The sequence below is a fragment of the Gavia stellata genome, chromosome 8 (assembly GCF_030936135.1).
Source record: "Gavia stellata isolate bGavSte3 chromosome 8, bGavSte3.hap2, whole genome shotgun sequence".
Lineage (NCBI taxonomy): Eukaryota > Metazoa > Chordata > Aves > Gaviiformes > Gaviidae > Gavia > Gavia stellata.
This window is the reverse complement of record NC_082601.1, coordinates 14,681,700-14,698,473: the sequence shown is the minus strand read 5'-3', so window position 1 is coordinate 14,698,473 and position 16,774 is coordinate 14,681,700. Positions and strand designations below refer to the sequence as shown.

The following is a 16,774-nucleotide window of genomic DNA, read 5'->3' as shown; positions in this document are numbered from 1 at the left end:
CCTTTGTTAAATAACATAAATTGAAACTGGTATATGCTCAAACCAATGTAAATAACAAGTCATATAGACCAGAATACATAAAAAGAACCAGCAAAAAAACAACAAAAACCTTAGAAAGGAAAAACATACAAAGAAGAATGCTGATGTTAGGCTAAATTCTCAGGCTATGTTTCATTACTATTACTGTAACCATTTATCAAGGACTTTAAAGCCAGTTCTGATATTTCTACCCTTTGTGTTTATAACTCCGACTGTTACATTCTTAACTCTCATGCTCTTAGCTAAACTTTCCCTCTTAAAACTTAGTCCACATTATTTCTGGTCAGATTTGAATGAGCAAAGCAGAGTATTTCCTGTCCTTGGGGGGATGAATCCACACTGGATATTAGGAGCCTGTGTCAGCACTAACAGGATGCAGACCAGGAAGCTATGCATTTTATTACCAGGAACTAGAACAAGAGGGGCAAAGTTTTGGCAGAATTAGAATGAAATGTTTGTACATGGAACAGAATAAGAACTGGAACTAAAACATTTTTTATATAACTAAAATAAGGTTGCCAGCAAACTACTTTGGTAGATTTGGAAATCATCAGGAGCTTATGAGAAAAAGCTTACGCTCAAAGCCTAGGATTTGAATGAAAGTTCTAGCTGCCTAACTAACTGGAGCAGTCTATCTGGCATGCTGAAAAAGGCTGCGTTGGTGAATTGAGAGTACAAATGAGTTACGTTCTGGAGCAACAAGCCATTGACACTCTACTGACAAATGAATAGTTGAAAGTTTGGAATCTAACAAAAATGGAGCTAGAATTAATATCGATCAGTAAGAATAAATATTGACTCAAATTCTCATCCTGGAACACAAAGCATGCTTCTCAGGGAGCTAACAGTTCATGGGGACCAAAATACAAATAGGAAGTAGCTCTGTGGTGTGGATCTAAAGTAAGACCAGGAGTAGCCACAAGTGTGGTGCCACCTAATGTATCGTAGCTCTGTCCGCTGGCCAGCACTTCCTAATCTGGACCAGCATGTTTTCATACCTCTTCTAGCAGCAGCTCAAGAGTCTTCCCATGATCCAAACCTGTGACAGAGCAAGCTTGGTTGTTGGAAATTTGCTAGATGAAGTAGGAATGTGTGTCAAAAAAAGCTGAAAGACATTTTATCGGTCGTCTTTAGAGGCTGGTCTTCCTGTCAATGATGGCTTTGTACTGGATGAAGTCTCTAACAGGGGTATGTGAGCATGGGCCTCCATTTGCTGGCCAGAAAAGCATAAAAAGCCTTATTTCTTCCATAGCCAAAAGGAACATATATTTAGCTTGAGGGATATGGAAACCATCTTTTTTGAGAAATAAATTCCACAGCCGTTTTCATTGCTGATTTGTGACCTTGAAATCTGTAAAATAATGCAGTATCCTCCTTTATGACAGCTGCAGATTTATTACAACTAACATGGTAAGGGGAGCAGCCCTTCTATTATAAGCTTTTAAAAGGGAGGAGATGAAAGTTGCTGGTGAAATTGATGCTGTAGGTGCAGCAACCAAAGACAAAGCATGGCAATCACACCTACTTGTTTTTACACTTGCAGCTTTTGGAGCTGACAGGAAAGATTACTTTTGATTTATACCTATTTCTGAGAAGCAAGACCTGATAATTATCAGGTAGTTCACCTGTGTCATGCAACAGCTATGTCAAAAGCCAACAGTTAAACTACAAGGCAGAATGAACTTGTGTGTGGAGTCACCCCATGAGGACAGCTTTAAACCAAGCTGGAAAATTCTGGGGATGAGACAGTGTATTTCCCACAGCTATTGAATAAATCTCATTTTCTTTTAACTAGAATAAACTCATGTATCTGAGGTCTCTTAAGGCCCTCTGGAATCATATTACAATGATTCCTATCTTTCAATGCAGATAATAAATTCTTCTAACACAGGTAAGAGTCCTAGGTGAACCTTTTATTTCTATTTGCAAAATAGTGCCGCATCAAGAGGTTTTGAATTTCTTTCATGCTGCAGTTTTTACCTGCTTCTGCTTTTTAACTGCGTTGTTTGCATGACAAACTAAGAAACAAAACTTCTATGAAGATACATAGAACCATCATGACAGAAAAGCAAGCTGTGGCTTACTGTACTGAAAATTTTTGCAAGAATCACAGCTCTCTTTGGCCAAGGAATTCTAGAAAGAATTCTAAAGATGAGCTCATTTTTAGACAATTACTAAAGATGAGTCCTGAAGTTTAAGGAAATTTGAACTCTACATGCAGAGTAGTGCTGCAACTCTTTCTGCCGTGATTCAGACTGTATTCAGAAATGGCAGCTTAGACCTGTCTCCGTTAACATCATAGAACAAAGTAAGAAAGTACAAATCAGCTAAGTGGAAAAGGAACTGAGTTTAACCATCCTTTCCTGAATTGAAAGCTTCCCAAATTATCCCCAGAAAACCCTTGGGGAGGTTTAAGAAACGGCACAAGGAAACTGTTGCTGAGCCTTCAGTGTTGAGAAGTCAAAGGAGTCCAGCTGATCCAAACAAAGGATTCTTTACATGCTAATCAAAAGAGAGATTCAGCAGGTGGCCACATTGCTTAGGCTCTGTGAAAAGAAACTGAAAAGGCAGAACTACATCAAGCTGAATCTAGCATGGACGTGACATGACTATTGCATTTTGCATTTGACATAATGGGTATCTTCAGCCACAATGCACAAATCCATAGCATTTTTGCTTTCCAAAGAGCATGAAGGGCTGCCCTTTCTTGGAAGGAAGTGGCAGCTGCCACAAGACTATAATAATATCTCAGGCTTGATCTATTTAAAGATCTTTTCTAAATTTACAAGGAAATAACTTGTTGGGTTAAAGCATTTGTCAAGAAAAGATAAATTGTTAAACATTTTGGATCTTCCATTTACTTTGCCCGTTCCCAGCTGTGTACCTGCCTCTTAGCTGTCCTAAGTGTCTTGCACCCTAAATTAATTATAACAGTTAAATGGAAGAGCTAAGATTACAAACATTGTCATCTACCGCTCTCTTAAGACCTTTGACAAAAGGACTGGGCAGGCTTTGGGGAAAGTAGCCTCTTAAGCCAATACAGTAAGATTCAGTAACACTCTCAGATCCCTTCTCTGAATGTAATCTATGCATGGCAACAAGTTCAGTGGGAAGCTGACAGGAGATGACTTAGGAAGAGAGTATCTTGTAAATCCTGCCCCTCTCCATAAATTGAAAGAGGGAAGGAAGAAGAGAGTAGCAGTCTTTTCTTTCAAATCGCAGGAAGAAGATGTATCCTTTGTATGCAAGGTCTTAGGGGATACAGCATCTATCTAGCATGTAGTAAACCAGACATCAACTTCCTCCTCTTCTAAGGGGATCTGAGCCCATATCTAGTAGGAAAATGCCCCAAATAGCAAGCCAAAGACTATCCTATGCTAGGCAAGGGGTGTATTTAGTCCTTGTTAAAGCTGATCCATTTTGCATGGAATACTATTTCCTAAACCAGAGACACTACAAGCAAGAGTGATCTATCTTTTCTAACAGTTACAGCACACACTGAACAGTCATTGCTCTCATAAAGATATCACAATTTATATTGACTACACTGGTGGCATCTGTGCCTTTACAGCTCTAGCTTCCCTGGGCAGGCTTATATTATCTGCTTGGCATCGTCCATCTATTTCTATGAACCAGGCACAGTATAAATGACCAATGCTAGTTTTTAACCTTATCAATTAACTTACAGCGACCCACAAGTTCAAGCTTGAGGTTTGCAGACTGAAGTCTTCTACTGATCTGCAGAAGGAAAAAAACATTATTTATTCCCTTATACTGTATATATGCAGATACCACTCATTATCTGCAGAAACCAGTTCTTGAAGGGAGTATACTTCCTTCTTCTGTTCACCTCAAATAATGATCACAATGCTTCAATATAAAGTTGATTTTTACACTATACAAACTGTCCTGAGACCAACAGTTAATTTGGCATGCACCACCAAACACCTCACTTACTTATGGCAACTCAGATTTCTCAATGGACACTAAAAGTTTGCGGAATAGTCTCCCTAACTAATCAGTTTTCATCCCTTCTCTCATTCCAATAATATAATTGTTAATATCCAAGGCTAAGAGCAAAGAGAAAATAACCAAGTGACACTGAAAACAGCATAAAAAAAATCACTATAAAATCCAATGCTCAGAGACAGCAATGTGTCAGATGGTGCTGCTTAGAATCAGACCACTAGTTTCTGGGCTAATTCTCCATTTTCTGTTTTCAAAGATTCCACATTAATTTTGATGCATTGTGCATTGCTTCCAGAGAATTCAAATTTTATATTATGGGCCACCTTCTCCATTATCTGACCATTTCTGTAGTGATTTAAATCTGTATCAATTGCCATTTAGCATTTTGCAGATGCTTTCACAGATAGTAATCAGTATGGAAGAAAAAAAGTAGGGGAAAAGCAGGCCTTGTATGTCTTATGACCTGGTTGTAATTCCATTTAAAATGTTAGAGAACTGTTGCATAGAAAAAGGAAAGCCTTAAAAAAGGACAAGGGTTATAAGGGGAATAAATATAGTTACGTGAGCCAGAGCAAACCAATTCATTTTCTGCTATTGAAAGTCTGATGAGAAAAAATGAAGATAAACGTCTGTTGTTGCCCTTCAGGAAATCCAGCTTGAGGATGAAATTAATGCCTGAATAAAGAGAAGCAATTCTGAAAAGTGAAAGTTTACTTTATTGAAAAGTTGTGTAAAGCTTCTTACTAAATATCTCAAAGTTACGCAAAGGTAGTTTGTGTGATTAAGGGCAATCATAGTTCTGAAAGACTCTTAGACAGCTTGGGCTTATTTCTTATTTACTGTAAACTTTATTTTTTCATTCTGATTGAATGGAACTTCTTAAATTAATTCGTTCAGCATTTGCATTACACAGCAGTAGTACAGGTGCAGATCTGCAGTATATGATGTATACAGATTCTGCTCTGATCTATGATAATGTCAAATCAAGTAAACAAGATTTGAGAAAGCCAAGATATAGCAATGTTCAATAAGCTGGAGTTGATCAAAAAATGTCCAAAAAAGCCATTCTTTGCCCAATTTGCTCTAGGGCAGAAAATCTATAACACAGCTTGCAAGGTCTTAAAACATGGCCCTGTAATAAAAGGGAAAAGATAAGACCAAATTAAAGCAAAGGTTCACTGCTGTTCAGCAAACAATTTCTTTTATGCCACAAATATCAGATGAATTTAGGTTTTCAGTCATTTATTTTGAGGAGATTAGTTTAGGTAGAAGGGTGGGTGAATTTTCTTGTGAGTACATAATGCAGTTCTCTGTGCTGTGAATCAGTGTAGCTCCAATGAAATTTGGGAAAAAGAAGCATTTCTGACCCTTAAACATGATTTTAGTTGTGTCTAATCACAATGGCTTCAACTTTTAAATTAAAAATATATATATAATCATAGAATCATGGAATTGTTTAGGTTGGAAAAGACCTTTAAGATCATCGAGTCAAACTGTTAACACTGCTAAGTCCACCACTAACCCACGTCCCTAAGCGCCTCATCCACACATCTTTTAAATACCTCCAGGGATGGTGACTCCACCACCTCCCTGGGCAGCCTGTTCCAATGTCTGACAACCCTTTCAGTGAAGAAGTTTTTCCTAATATCCAACCTAAACCTCCTCTGGTGCAACTTGGGGCCGTTTCCTATTGTTCTATGACTTGTCACTTGGGGGAAGAGACTGACACCCACCTCTCTGCAACCTCCTTTCAGGTAACTGTAGAGAGCGATAAGGTCTCCCCTCAGCCTCCTCTTCTCCAGACTGAACAAACCCAGTTCCCTCAGCCGCTCCTCATAAGATTTGTGCTCCAGACCCCTCACCAGCTTCGTCGCCCTTCTCTGGACACGCTCCAGCACCTCAGTGTCCTTCTTGTAGTGAGGGGCCCAAAACTGAACACAGGATTTGAGGTGCAGCCTCACCAGTGCCAAGTACAGGGGACAATCACCTCCCTGCTCCTGCTGGCCCCACTGTTTCTGATACAGGCCAGGATGCCATTGGCCTTCTTGGCCACCTGGGCACACTGCTGGCTCATATTCAGCCGATCGGCTGTCAATCAACACCCCCAGGTCCTTTTCTGCAGGGCAGCTTTCCAGCCACTCGTCCCCAAGCCTGTAGCGTTGCATGGGGTTGTTGTGACCCAAGTGCAGGACCCGGCACTTGGCCTTATTAAACCTCATACAATTGGCCTTGTCCCATCGATCCAGTCTGTCCAGATCCCTCTGCAGAGCCTTCCCACCCTCGAGCAGATCAACACTCCCGCCCAACTTGGTGTCATCTGCAAACTTACTGAGGGAGCACTCAATCCCCTCATCCAGATCATTGATAAAGTTATTAAATAGAACTGGCCCCAGTACTGAGCCCTGGGGAACACCACTTGTGACCGGCCGCCAGCTGGATTTAACTCCCTTCACCACAACCCTTTGGGCCCCACCATCCAGCCAGTTTTTTACCCAGCCAAGAGTGCACCCATCCAAGCCATGAGCAGCCAGTTTCTCCAGGAGAATGCTGTGGGAAATGGTGTCAAAGGCTTTACTAAAGTCTAGGTAGTAAAGACTCGTCCACTAAGCTGGTCATCTTGTCATAGAAGGAGATCAGGTTAGTCAAGCAGGACCTTCCTTTCATAAACCCATGATGACTGGGCCTGATTGCCTGGTTGTCCTGTACGTGCCACATGATGGCACTTAAGATGATCTGCTCCATAATCTTCCCCGGCACCAAGGTCAGGCTGACAGGCCTGTAGTTCCCCAGATCCTCCTTGCGGCTGTTCTTGAAGATGGGTGTCACATTCGCTAACCTCCAGTCCGCTGGGACCTCCCTGGTTAGCCAGGACTGCTGGCAGATGATGGAAAGTGGCTTGGTGAGCCCTTCCGCCAGCTCCCTCAGTACCCTCGAGTGGATCCCATCCGGTCCCATAGACTTGTGGGTGTCTAAGTGACCCGCTGGTCACTAACCATTTCCCCTTGGATTGTGGGGGCTTCATTCTGCTCCCTGTCCCTATCTTCCAGCTCAGGGGGTGGGTACCCGGAGAACAACTGGTCCTACTATTAAAGACTGAGGCAAAGAAGGCATTAAGTACATCAACCTTTTCCTCCTCCTTCGTCACTATGTTTCCCCCCACGTCCAGTAAAGGATGAAGATTCTCCTTAGCCCTCCTTTTGTTGCTAATGTATTTACTGTTTTTTTTCCTGAGTTCCATCCAAAGCTCTCTGTTCAGCCAGGCCAGTCTTCTTCCCCACTGGCTCATCTTCTGGCACATGGGGGTGGCCTGCTCCTGTGCCTATGAGACTTCCTTCTCGAGGAGTGTCCAGCCTTCCTGGACTGCTTTGCCTTTCAGGGCTGCCTCCCAAGGGAATCTGTCCACCAGGCTCCTAAACAGGCCAAAGTCAGCCCTCCAGAAGTCCACAGTAGCAGTTCTGTTAACCCCCTCCTTACCTCTCTGAGAATCGAAAACTATTATTTCATGATCACTGTTCCCAAGACGGCATCCCACCGTCGCATCCCCCACAAGTCCTTCCCTGTTTACAAACAACAGGTCCAGCGGGGTACCTTCCCTTGTTGGCTCACTCACCAGCTCTGTCAGGAAGTTATCTTCCACACACTCCAGGAACCTCCGAAATTGTTTCCTCTCTGCCATTATGTATTTCCAGCAAACATCTGGTAAGATGAAGTCCCCCACGAGAACAAGGGCTAGCGATCGTGAGACTTCTCCCAGCTGCTTATAGAATGTTTTGACTGTCTCCTCATCCTGGTTGGGTGGTCTGTAACAGACTCCCACCATGATATCTGCCTTGTTGGCCTTCCCCCTGATTCTGACCCACAGACACTCAACCCTATCGTCACCATCGTCAACCTCTAGACAATCAAAACACTCCTTGACATACAGGGCTACCCCACCACCTCTACTTCCTTGCCTGTCCCTTCTGAAGAGTTTGTAGCCTTCCAGTGGAGCACTCCAGTTGTGCGAGTCATCCCACCTTGTTTCTGTGATGGCCACTATATCACAGTTTTCCTGCTGGACAATGGCTTCCAGGTCCTCCTGTTTGTTGCCCATGCTGCGTGCATTGGTATAGACGCATTTTAGCTGGGCTATTGATCCTGCCAGCTTTTGGGGAAGAGAAGCCCTAATTCCTATGTGACTGATCTCAGGTGCTTCCCTGGTTTCCAGCACATCAACAACTCCTACGTCTTTGCTGCCGCATGGGTCCCCATCCCCTACCTCTGTCGAGACAGCAGTTCAAAGGTCCTTGCCAGCGCAGCGCCCCTCAAACACTGCCGTGCCACCCCCAGGCTTATCTTCAGCGAGCCTGGTTTTATTCCTTCCCCCCCTTCAAATCTAGTTTAAAGTTCTTTCAATGAGCCCTGCTACCTCCTGTGCCAGGATTCTTCTCCCCCTCAGAGACAGGCGTTCCCCAACTGTTGCCAGCAGGCCTGGTGCCGTATAGAGCGACCAATGATCAAAGAATCCAAAATTCTGCCGGTGACACCAGTCTCGGAGCCAGGTATTGATCAGCTGGCTCTTCCTGTTTCTTCCCTCGTCGTTCGCTGCCAGTGGAAAGATGGAGGGGAACCCCACTTGTGCTCCCTGACCAGTCGTCCCAAGGCCCTGAAGTCTCTCTTGATCGCTCTCGAGCTTCTTGTCGCAACTTCATTGCTGCCTACCTGAAGAATCAATAATGGATAATAATCTGAGGGCTGTACCAGGGTAGGAAGTTTTCTTGTCACATCTTTAACCCGGGCCCCAGGGAGGCAGCAGACTTCCCTAAGAAGTCGGTCCGGTCTGCATATCGGGCCTTCTGTTCCCCTCGGGAGAGAGCCCCCTATGGCAATGACCCGTCTTTTTTTCCTCATGGAAGCTGTTTTTATGCAGGGCATAGGCCAGCTTAACCTTGGTGACACCTCCAAGCCAGGTGAACCCTCATCCTCGTCATTGTTTGGTTCCACTTGCAGAGCCTCGTACCTATTATGCAAGAGGACCTGAGAAGGTGGGGTAGTAACAGAGGACTGTGTACACACATATATATGCATATATCTCTCTCTTTCTCTCTCTTTCTCTCTCTACTCAAAGGCTCTTTTCTCCTTATATTGCACTTTTGCTTCCTCACGTTATCCACAGTATCAGAAGTCTCAACGCAGAACTTCCTGGCTCTTGGAAATTATTTCAGTTTTATAGCTTGACGTGGTGCTTCTGTTTTATTTTTATGGTTTTCCAGAAATAAATCACAATGAAATCAAAAAACTTGGGGATTGAAGAGAAGCTTGGGCTGTGAGCTTGCAGTGTCTGCTGGAGTCCCATACTTACATTTTGGCCACGGTACATTACTTTTGCAGACTGAGGACCCCACAAACCAATACAGCTCCTCCCAAGCTTTTTCAAAGTAATATGAAGCTTAATGTAAATTGCATCAGAAAAGATACTTATTTTGGATTTACATTTTATTTATTAATTAGTTAACAGGTTGACTATTAATTACTCTATTAATATGTTGAATAGTAAATTGCTACTACTGACATAATTAGCTTCTAGCAAATAGTCTTTTCTAAGAAGTTAATCTCTGACTCTTTTGACAGATCCTAAGTATGTGCTACTGTTCACTGGAAAGATAAAAGACAAAACTGAAGCCAGAATGTTATGGGATACGATGCATGCTTATTTTCAAATTACTTTCCTTAATCCTCTAACATAAAGCATATTGTACTCTTATCGATTTAACACGAAAAAACAGGAGAGGCTGTTTGTAGACTGAATTAGGCTATCAACCACAAGTAGCATGTCTTTTCTAGAGAAGAATGCTGTGTAAACTTACATATGAACAGCTCAATAGTGAACATTTTCTCAAATGCAGCAATATTATCACATGACTGTATTATGTTCTTAGAAAGCTCTATAACTGAGAATAAAGTAATGTCATAACAATATGATACTTACATTAGCGTATTCATAGACACACAAACTCCCTCATAAACTTCACTGGTGGAACAAGTTCCTGCAGATTTCCCACAATACCCACTTTACCCACTTTTTTGAGGCTTTCACCTCTGAGTTTAAATACAGCAACTAATGAACAAGGAAGTGTTATATTGTATAAGTTTAGGGAGTAAAGAATCTGTAGCAAAGTGCAGCTGAAGAGGAATTTTGGTAGACAACATTTGTAGCCATTGGTTTCACCAACCAAACCACTTCATACCGAACTTGGATTTCCAGAAGAGATTTTCCATTCAAGAGGTGCAAGAAAAGTCTGATTTTTTAGCCACTGAGTCATATCAGAGTTAATTCTAGAAGGTGTGCCATTGATGAATAAGTAAAGTACTATCATAACAATAACTCACTTTTTATTATAAAATTCAGGTCCCAAGATCCCTCTTATAAATTGTGAGATGCTTGGAAAAAAAAAATTTCTATTGCCACTTAAATGGTAAAGGGGCATCAAAGCTCCCAAATGTTTGCAATAGATGTTGCAATTAAACATTGAAAAGAGAAAACTGCATTGATAACAATGAAGATAGCAGACTAAATATGAAGGGCTTTTATGGTGTAAGAATATGTTTGCATAAAAAATGCTCTGTTTTAATTTGCAGAAGGACATTTTAACCACATTCTAAGTTACCTCAACTTAATTAGAGACTGCAGACAGAAGCAGGTACTTAAAAATTATGTAATTTTAATTGACAAATCTTCTTTCTGAAGTATTGATCTCACCCTGCTAGAATGCTGGTTGCTATCAAAGTCAGTAATTTTCATTATTAATTTATTTGTCAATAATTTCATCTGGAAAAATTGATTAAAAAATAAGGGATACAAGATCCGTTAACATGAAATTTTTTTAAGCATGCTCAAATCTCCAACAGCAGCTATTCAGCAAGGTAGCACTGTTCAACTCAGTGAGCAAAATTTGCAATAATGTTAGCTGCCTTATTATTCTGGAAAAAATCCCCTGCCTTATCTTTTTCCGAAATAATTCCAGTTTTTACACAACTGACTTCAGTGTGATAATGATAATCACATTCAACTTTATCTGTAAGACATTAAAGTATGCTTTCTACCCTACATATAACTGGTAAAGCTTTAATTAATACATCTGCTTCAGCAGTGCACTTCAGGAAATGTGGGCCAGCTGGAGGGAGTCCAAAGAAGAGAGTGACTGGCAATTAGGAAACATGACCTATAAAAAACAACTTAAAAAACAGGTGTTCTCTTAAGGAAGAAAAGAATTCTGAGGAGTGAAAAAATAATGATTTTTGAATATTTAGCAGATTGATGCAAAAAGGAAAAAATAACTGATTCGCTATGTCCAGTATGCAACTAATTAACATGCGTAAACTGCAGTAAGTGACATTTAAGGTAAATGCTGTTGATTTTTTTTATGATAAAGTAATCCAATATTTTAAATAAACTGCTCTGATGATACCACAATCTTAACTGCATTACAAAAAATACATGACAAAAATTACATACGTATAACTGATCTTGCCTTTGGTCCATGGAATATGACTACCTGACCTCTTACAAGTCTCTATTTTTTCTTTTTTTGATTCTTGGCTATCAAGATATTTACAATAAACTTAGCTCCTTCTGTAAAGGCTCCAAGATCAGGCGCTAAATCTGTCATGTGGTTGATAATCATGACGATCAGAAGAGTAACACTTGCAAAACTGTAACGTGAAATCCCTTGCCTCACAAAATGTCAGTAAGAATCTCCTTAAAAATGACCTTGTGATATGAACCTGACAAATCCCAGCTGTATCTGAAATGGAAAGGTGATTTGACAGTGAACTTTATTTTAGTGTGGTGACTTCCTGCTGTCTGTAACAAAAACGAATTGCATTATATAGTCAAAACATCATAAACTCCTACAAGGCCAAAACCACAGTCATATTTCATTTACTGTTGTTTGTTTCTGATATATTTTAGTTTACTGCTTTATGGTTTTTGAATGCTGAAATTCATAAATCATGGCAAGGTCAGCTTCATTCTCTTAAGTATACAAATAATCTGTATAATGTAGTTCTTGTTAGACTAGCCATGCCCAAAGAGAAAATAATCTTTGACTAAATTATTTTTTAGAACAAACTCTGTCTGAGTGCACATTATGTACATGTACCTCTTCTGACAACTTATCTGAGCCTAGATTAACTCTGGCAGCTGAAGTCTGCACATACAAAAAATGTATTTGGAGAACAAAAAGGACATCACAGCATTCTAGATAATCCAATAGCATTTTTTTCTGTTTTCCCCAATTAGCTTTCTTTTGTTCTCCCCAGTTTTACGCTAGCATTCATTTTGATTAAAAAATGGTTTACAAAGTAGGATAAAAATTACAGTGGCTTTGGATTGAATAAATTAATAAAAACTTATGGGTCTGGTTACCTTCACTGCACCATTGCTTTGTGCTGCAGAGGTGGTACAAGGGACTGGCTGTGTGTAACTGAGAATTCCTTCAGAGAGGGACAAAGCCTCCCTGCTGCTTTAGCCTGTTCTTATGCTACTGGCTCAGCCTCAGTGCTGGAGATGTGGCAGCACCCCTTCTTTCTCCACTGACCCCTGACTTCTCTGTGGTTATTACTGGCAACAGTTCTTTTCTCAGTCTTTTGTGAACTGAGGCTAGGGTAAAAGTTGTGAATCAGGTACCTGTCCTGCAGCTGTCCCTCTTCAGCATTCAGATGTCAGCAGAGAAGAGAATCTGCCTCTTATTTCTGTTATTGCCAGAGACTGCAAAGGACATCAATAAATCTGCAAAGACTGACTTCCTAGGTAGCACTGATTCCCTTGCAATTCAAGATCCTCCCTCCAAGTTCCTCATCAGTTTATATACCTTTCTTTTTACCCCTGAGACTACTACTACATGCTCCCTGCAGGAACAGGGAATTCCTTCTGTCCATCATTTGCAGCCTGCTAGGCCTTATAGTTCCTCAAAGACATTTTTCCTAACTGGCTCCTTACCTTGTTCCTCCTGTAGTCACTTCAAAAAAAAAAAAAAAAAAGACAGAGATGCTATAAAACACTGTCAAAGGAGAACTAGGTATGCAGATGGTGGTTTTACACAAACACTGTATAAGTGTAAATGACAAACATGGAGGCCAAGGCAACTGCCAGTCCCATCTAGCAAGAATTTGTCAGAAAGAAGAGGGAGATGAGATAACAATGTTAGTCTCTCTCCCCTCAGCAGTGGTGGATATGGTAATCCTTGGGATCTGATCAATACATCCCATAAAGTTCGCACAGCTCCCCTCTTCCCTGCAGCACTCGGGCTACATTTGGGGGTCTACCACCCATCTTACTAGGAATGGGTCTACTACCATCTTTTCCATTTAATTCCTTACATGCATCTCCTTGATTTTCTTTGTCAATTACTTCCACAATTAAAAAAAAAAAATTGTAAAAATCAAATAGAGCTATACACCTGGGTTTTACATCTTTCCCATTACTGGTTTCCAGAACTAATTTCAGCTAATTCTTGTTTCAGCTAACCATCTTTCTAGAATACATTTCTACTTACAAAATAGAACTGCTCAGAAGGGAAGCATGAGTCTTAATCTCTGCAAAGAAAAAATGTTTGCTGCTCAGTCATCCCACCACACCTACTGTTGTTCATGACTCTAGCAGTGACACAGAGTGCCCTGTTACATTCTTAGTGGGCTAGAAACTAAATACATGCATCAAAAATACTGTCCCTTTCTCTAAGAATTTGCAGTTTAAAACATATTATGGCATGATAAAGCTGGAGATAAATTTTTCCATTTTACTGAAATTTTACTTGTTTAGACAGTGAACATTTATTGTCTGCAAAACACTTAGAAGAAAATAAATGCAATATAAATGACAATCAAAAGGAATTTTCTCCCCTAAATTGTTCTATAGAATTTTTCTTCCTAAAGTACTGAAGCAAAAATATATCTATAACACCTATGGTAACCATGGAGAATATCCCAGGCTACATGCATAACGATTCAAAAAGTGGCATCAGACAAATGTTCTTTCTCATGACTGGATTACTACAAAGAAGTAGGTTTCCCCTAAACAATTTGCAAAAGCAGGATGGATGTGGTTAATTTCTCAACCCTTTTTTACAAGGGAAAAGGGGAAGTGTCAGCACTGTGGTATGGGCAGCAGGCTAATACTGTGTTTGGTTTGAAAAGACCCATCTTCCCAGGTTCTTGGTAGTTTCATCTCATAGATATGATTTGCTGAAAATATTTATCTTCTGTGAATAGTCACATCAGAGCAACTGGTCCCACTACATTGCCTGCAGGACATGAAAGATGGCCATGGAGACACATAGTTACAGAGTAAATAGGAAACAGTTCTAATGAATTTTTACTTGTTTTCTTTTAGGACTACACACAAATGCACAAAATCTATCTTAAAAACAATTCATGCATAATCCTAGAAATACCAAGATTTGGATAATTTAAGCGTTAGCTATGAAACAACATTCCTTCACATTTGACAGTATTTATTTCTCTGCTTATTCCTTCTCTGCATGGATGGCATCAAATAGTAAATCGCTTTCAGTCTGCCAGCTTCTAAGGCAGAGTGAATATTGATGCTGTTCTTAATCTGAGACAATCTATAATGCAGCAGGGAAGAATTACTGGAATTGGGACCTTTCCCAATAAACAAACCCGAAAAAAGAAAGTCACTTTTCCACCTAAGGGGTTAACTAAAATTTGGTGCTTGAGTTAGGAGAAGAAACTGATGACGATGCAAGTATGATGTCAATCCTTGTCAAACATATCAACAGTGCAGAAAACTTGGTTTCCTTCAAGACGGGAGAAATTCAGAAAATACTTCCTTTTTATGCAGTCCTGAAGTACTCAGCTGTTTCTCAGAGCCACACACCTACTTTTTCCTGCCTCTGTAACTTCCTTTTTCCAATTCCTGACATTTTTTGCCAACGCTGAAATTACAGGTTACAGTAGATCGCTTTCCAGTTCCTCCTCCTCCATTTTATTTTGTTTTGGCAATAGGCCATTGTTTCACTTATCACTTTGATAAAGCTGGATTGCTATTTTTTTGCTTTTTTTTTTCTTTCCATTTACTTTAAGTGAGAGGCCTTTTTTATGCTCTCCAATTTCGAAATACATTTTCACACAGCCATCAACAGATAGTGGTAGAAGGTAATTAATTCTTTCCCTTTCTCTTCTGTAGGAGGCTACAAAGAGGCCCAATGTGAAAGCATGCGTTAACACAACTATTTAACCTGTTACTTCTGTCCCAGAGGATCTGAACACCCCGAGACCACTGGTAATAATGACTTCCATCGTTTCCTAAAGTGGGTGTTATCATGCAAAGCGCTGTTTTTCTGGAAGGAAGAATTTTACCCAACATATTCACTCTAACTTCAGTGTGTGGAATTTAAATGGGTCAACATTTAAATCTAGAAAAATTAACCAAATTAAAGCAGAGAGAAAAGGCATGTTTTCCTTTGTAATTGGCAAGACAGCTTTGTCTGACAGTGACTGGTAACATTAGAACTGGGCAGAGATAATTTGGATTCGGGGACTGATAGATTTTGAAGAAAGAATTGCAGTAAATACGGAAATAGCCGGTACATTTTTTTTCCTGAGCAGTTAAAACTGCTCTGTGCCGCACACATACACAACAGTATTGCCATACAACGATTTAATAAAATAAAGCACTCAGCACCCTCAACACTTAGAGAAGCAGGGGCATTTCCATTCCTTTGCCTTTTAAGCTCAGAATTCTTAATTTCTGCCGCCATCAGTAGAATTTGCACTAAAATACGTGATGTATTTAAGACACAGCCCTTCCTAACCTCTTTTGGGTTAAAACAGAGCCTGTAGGGTCTATGGGCTCGGCCTCCCCAGCAGGGCTCTCTACAGGACTGTGGGGAGAACTAACGTTACAGCAGCTCCCCACAGGCCCCTCTCCCTCACAGGCAGAAGCAGTAGTGGGGTGGGCAGCCCCTTCTTGCTGCTCTTTGGCTGCTCCCGTTGACAGGACTGGACCCGGCGCGAACAGGGCCAAACGCCACCTCAGCAGCCCGAACACACCTCCAGACACTCCGCCGACAACCGGTGTGCCCGGGAGGCGCACCCACTGCACGGCAGAGCCCCCGCATACCCCCACGCCCTTCCGCCTCAGCGCCAGCGGCCACTCCCTCGCCCCGCCCCCCCTCCGCCTTACAAGCCGATTGGCCCGTGAGCGCCACGTGACCCCCGGGCGGGCGGAGGAGGCGGTGCCGGGGCGGGCGCGTGCTCGCGGGTTGCCAGGCCCGGCGGGAGCGGCGCCGACGAGGGCGGAAGTGCGCGGCGGGGGTGCGCGGGCGGCGGCACCCCAATGAGAGCGCGGGGGGCGGCGGTGGCGGCGGTTAAAGCGGAGCCGGGCGCCGGGCTGGAGCCGCAGCGCGGAACCGGGTCTTAGTCCCCAGGTGAGAGGGAGCGTGCCTCGGAGCGACCCCGGCCCCTTCCCCGCTTCAGGTTTGCGGGGACTTCAACTGTCCTGTCCTCTCCTCGCTAAGGGGAGGCGGGAGCCGCCGGGTCCCGGCCGCGGCCTGAGTGGGCCTGGGCCCGCCGGCCGGGGGATGTGGCTGACCCCCCTCATTCCCGTCCTCCCCCCCTTTCTGTGGAGAGGGAGGGGAGGTGTCACCCGCGGGTGCGGGGCAGCCCTCTTCCTCCCGGGTGCGTGGGGCGAGGGGAGCGCGGCCGCTCCTCCTGCCCCGGAACGCGGCTCCTCGGCCCTCGGAAAGCTGTGGGGGTGAGGAGC

General features: G+C 42.2%; 1 protein-coding gene across 3 annotated transcripts in view; it reads left to right on the top strand.

Moving 5' to 3' along the window:
* The window catches only part of RALB (RAS like proto-oncogene B), a 54,127-nt gene that overhangs the window by 10,549 nt on the left and 26,804 nt on the right, over positions 1–16,774 (top strand). Inside the window, exon 1 of one of the 3 annotated variants that reach the window (XM_059820188.1) lies at positions 15,282–15,292. The exons of 1 other annotated variant lie outside the window; for it this stretch is intronic. The gene's annotated coding sequence lies outside the window, so the exon portion shown is untranslated. Of the gene's footprint in view, positions 1–15,281; positions 15,293–16,384; positions 16,440–16,774 lie in introns of those variants that run through there. One more of the 3 variants, XM_059820187.1, reaches the window with a different exon arrangement.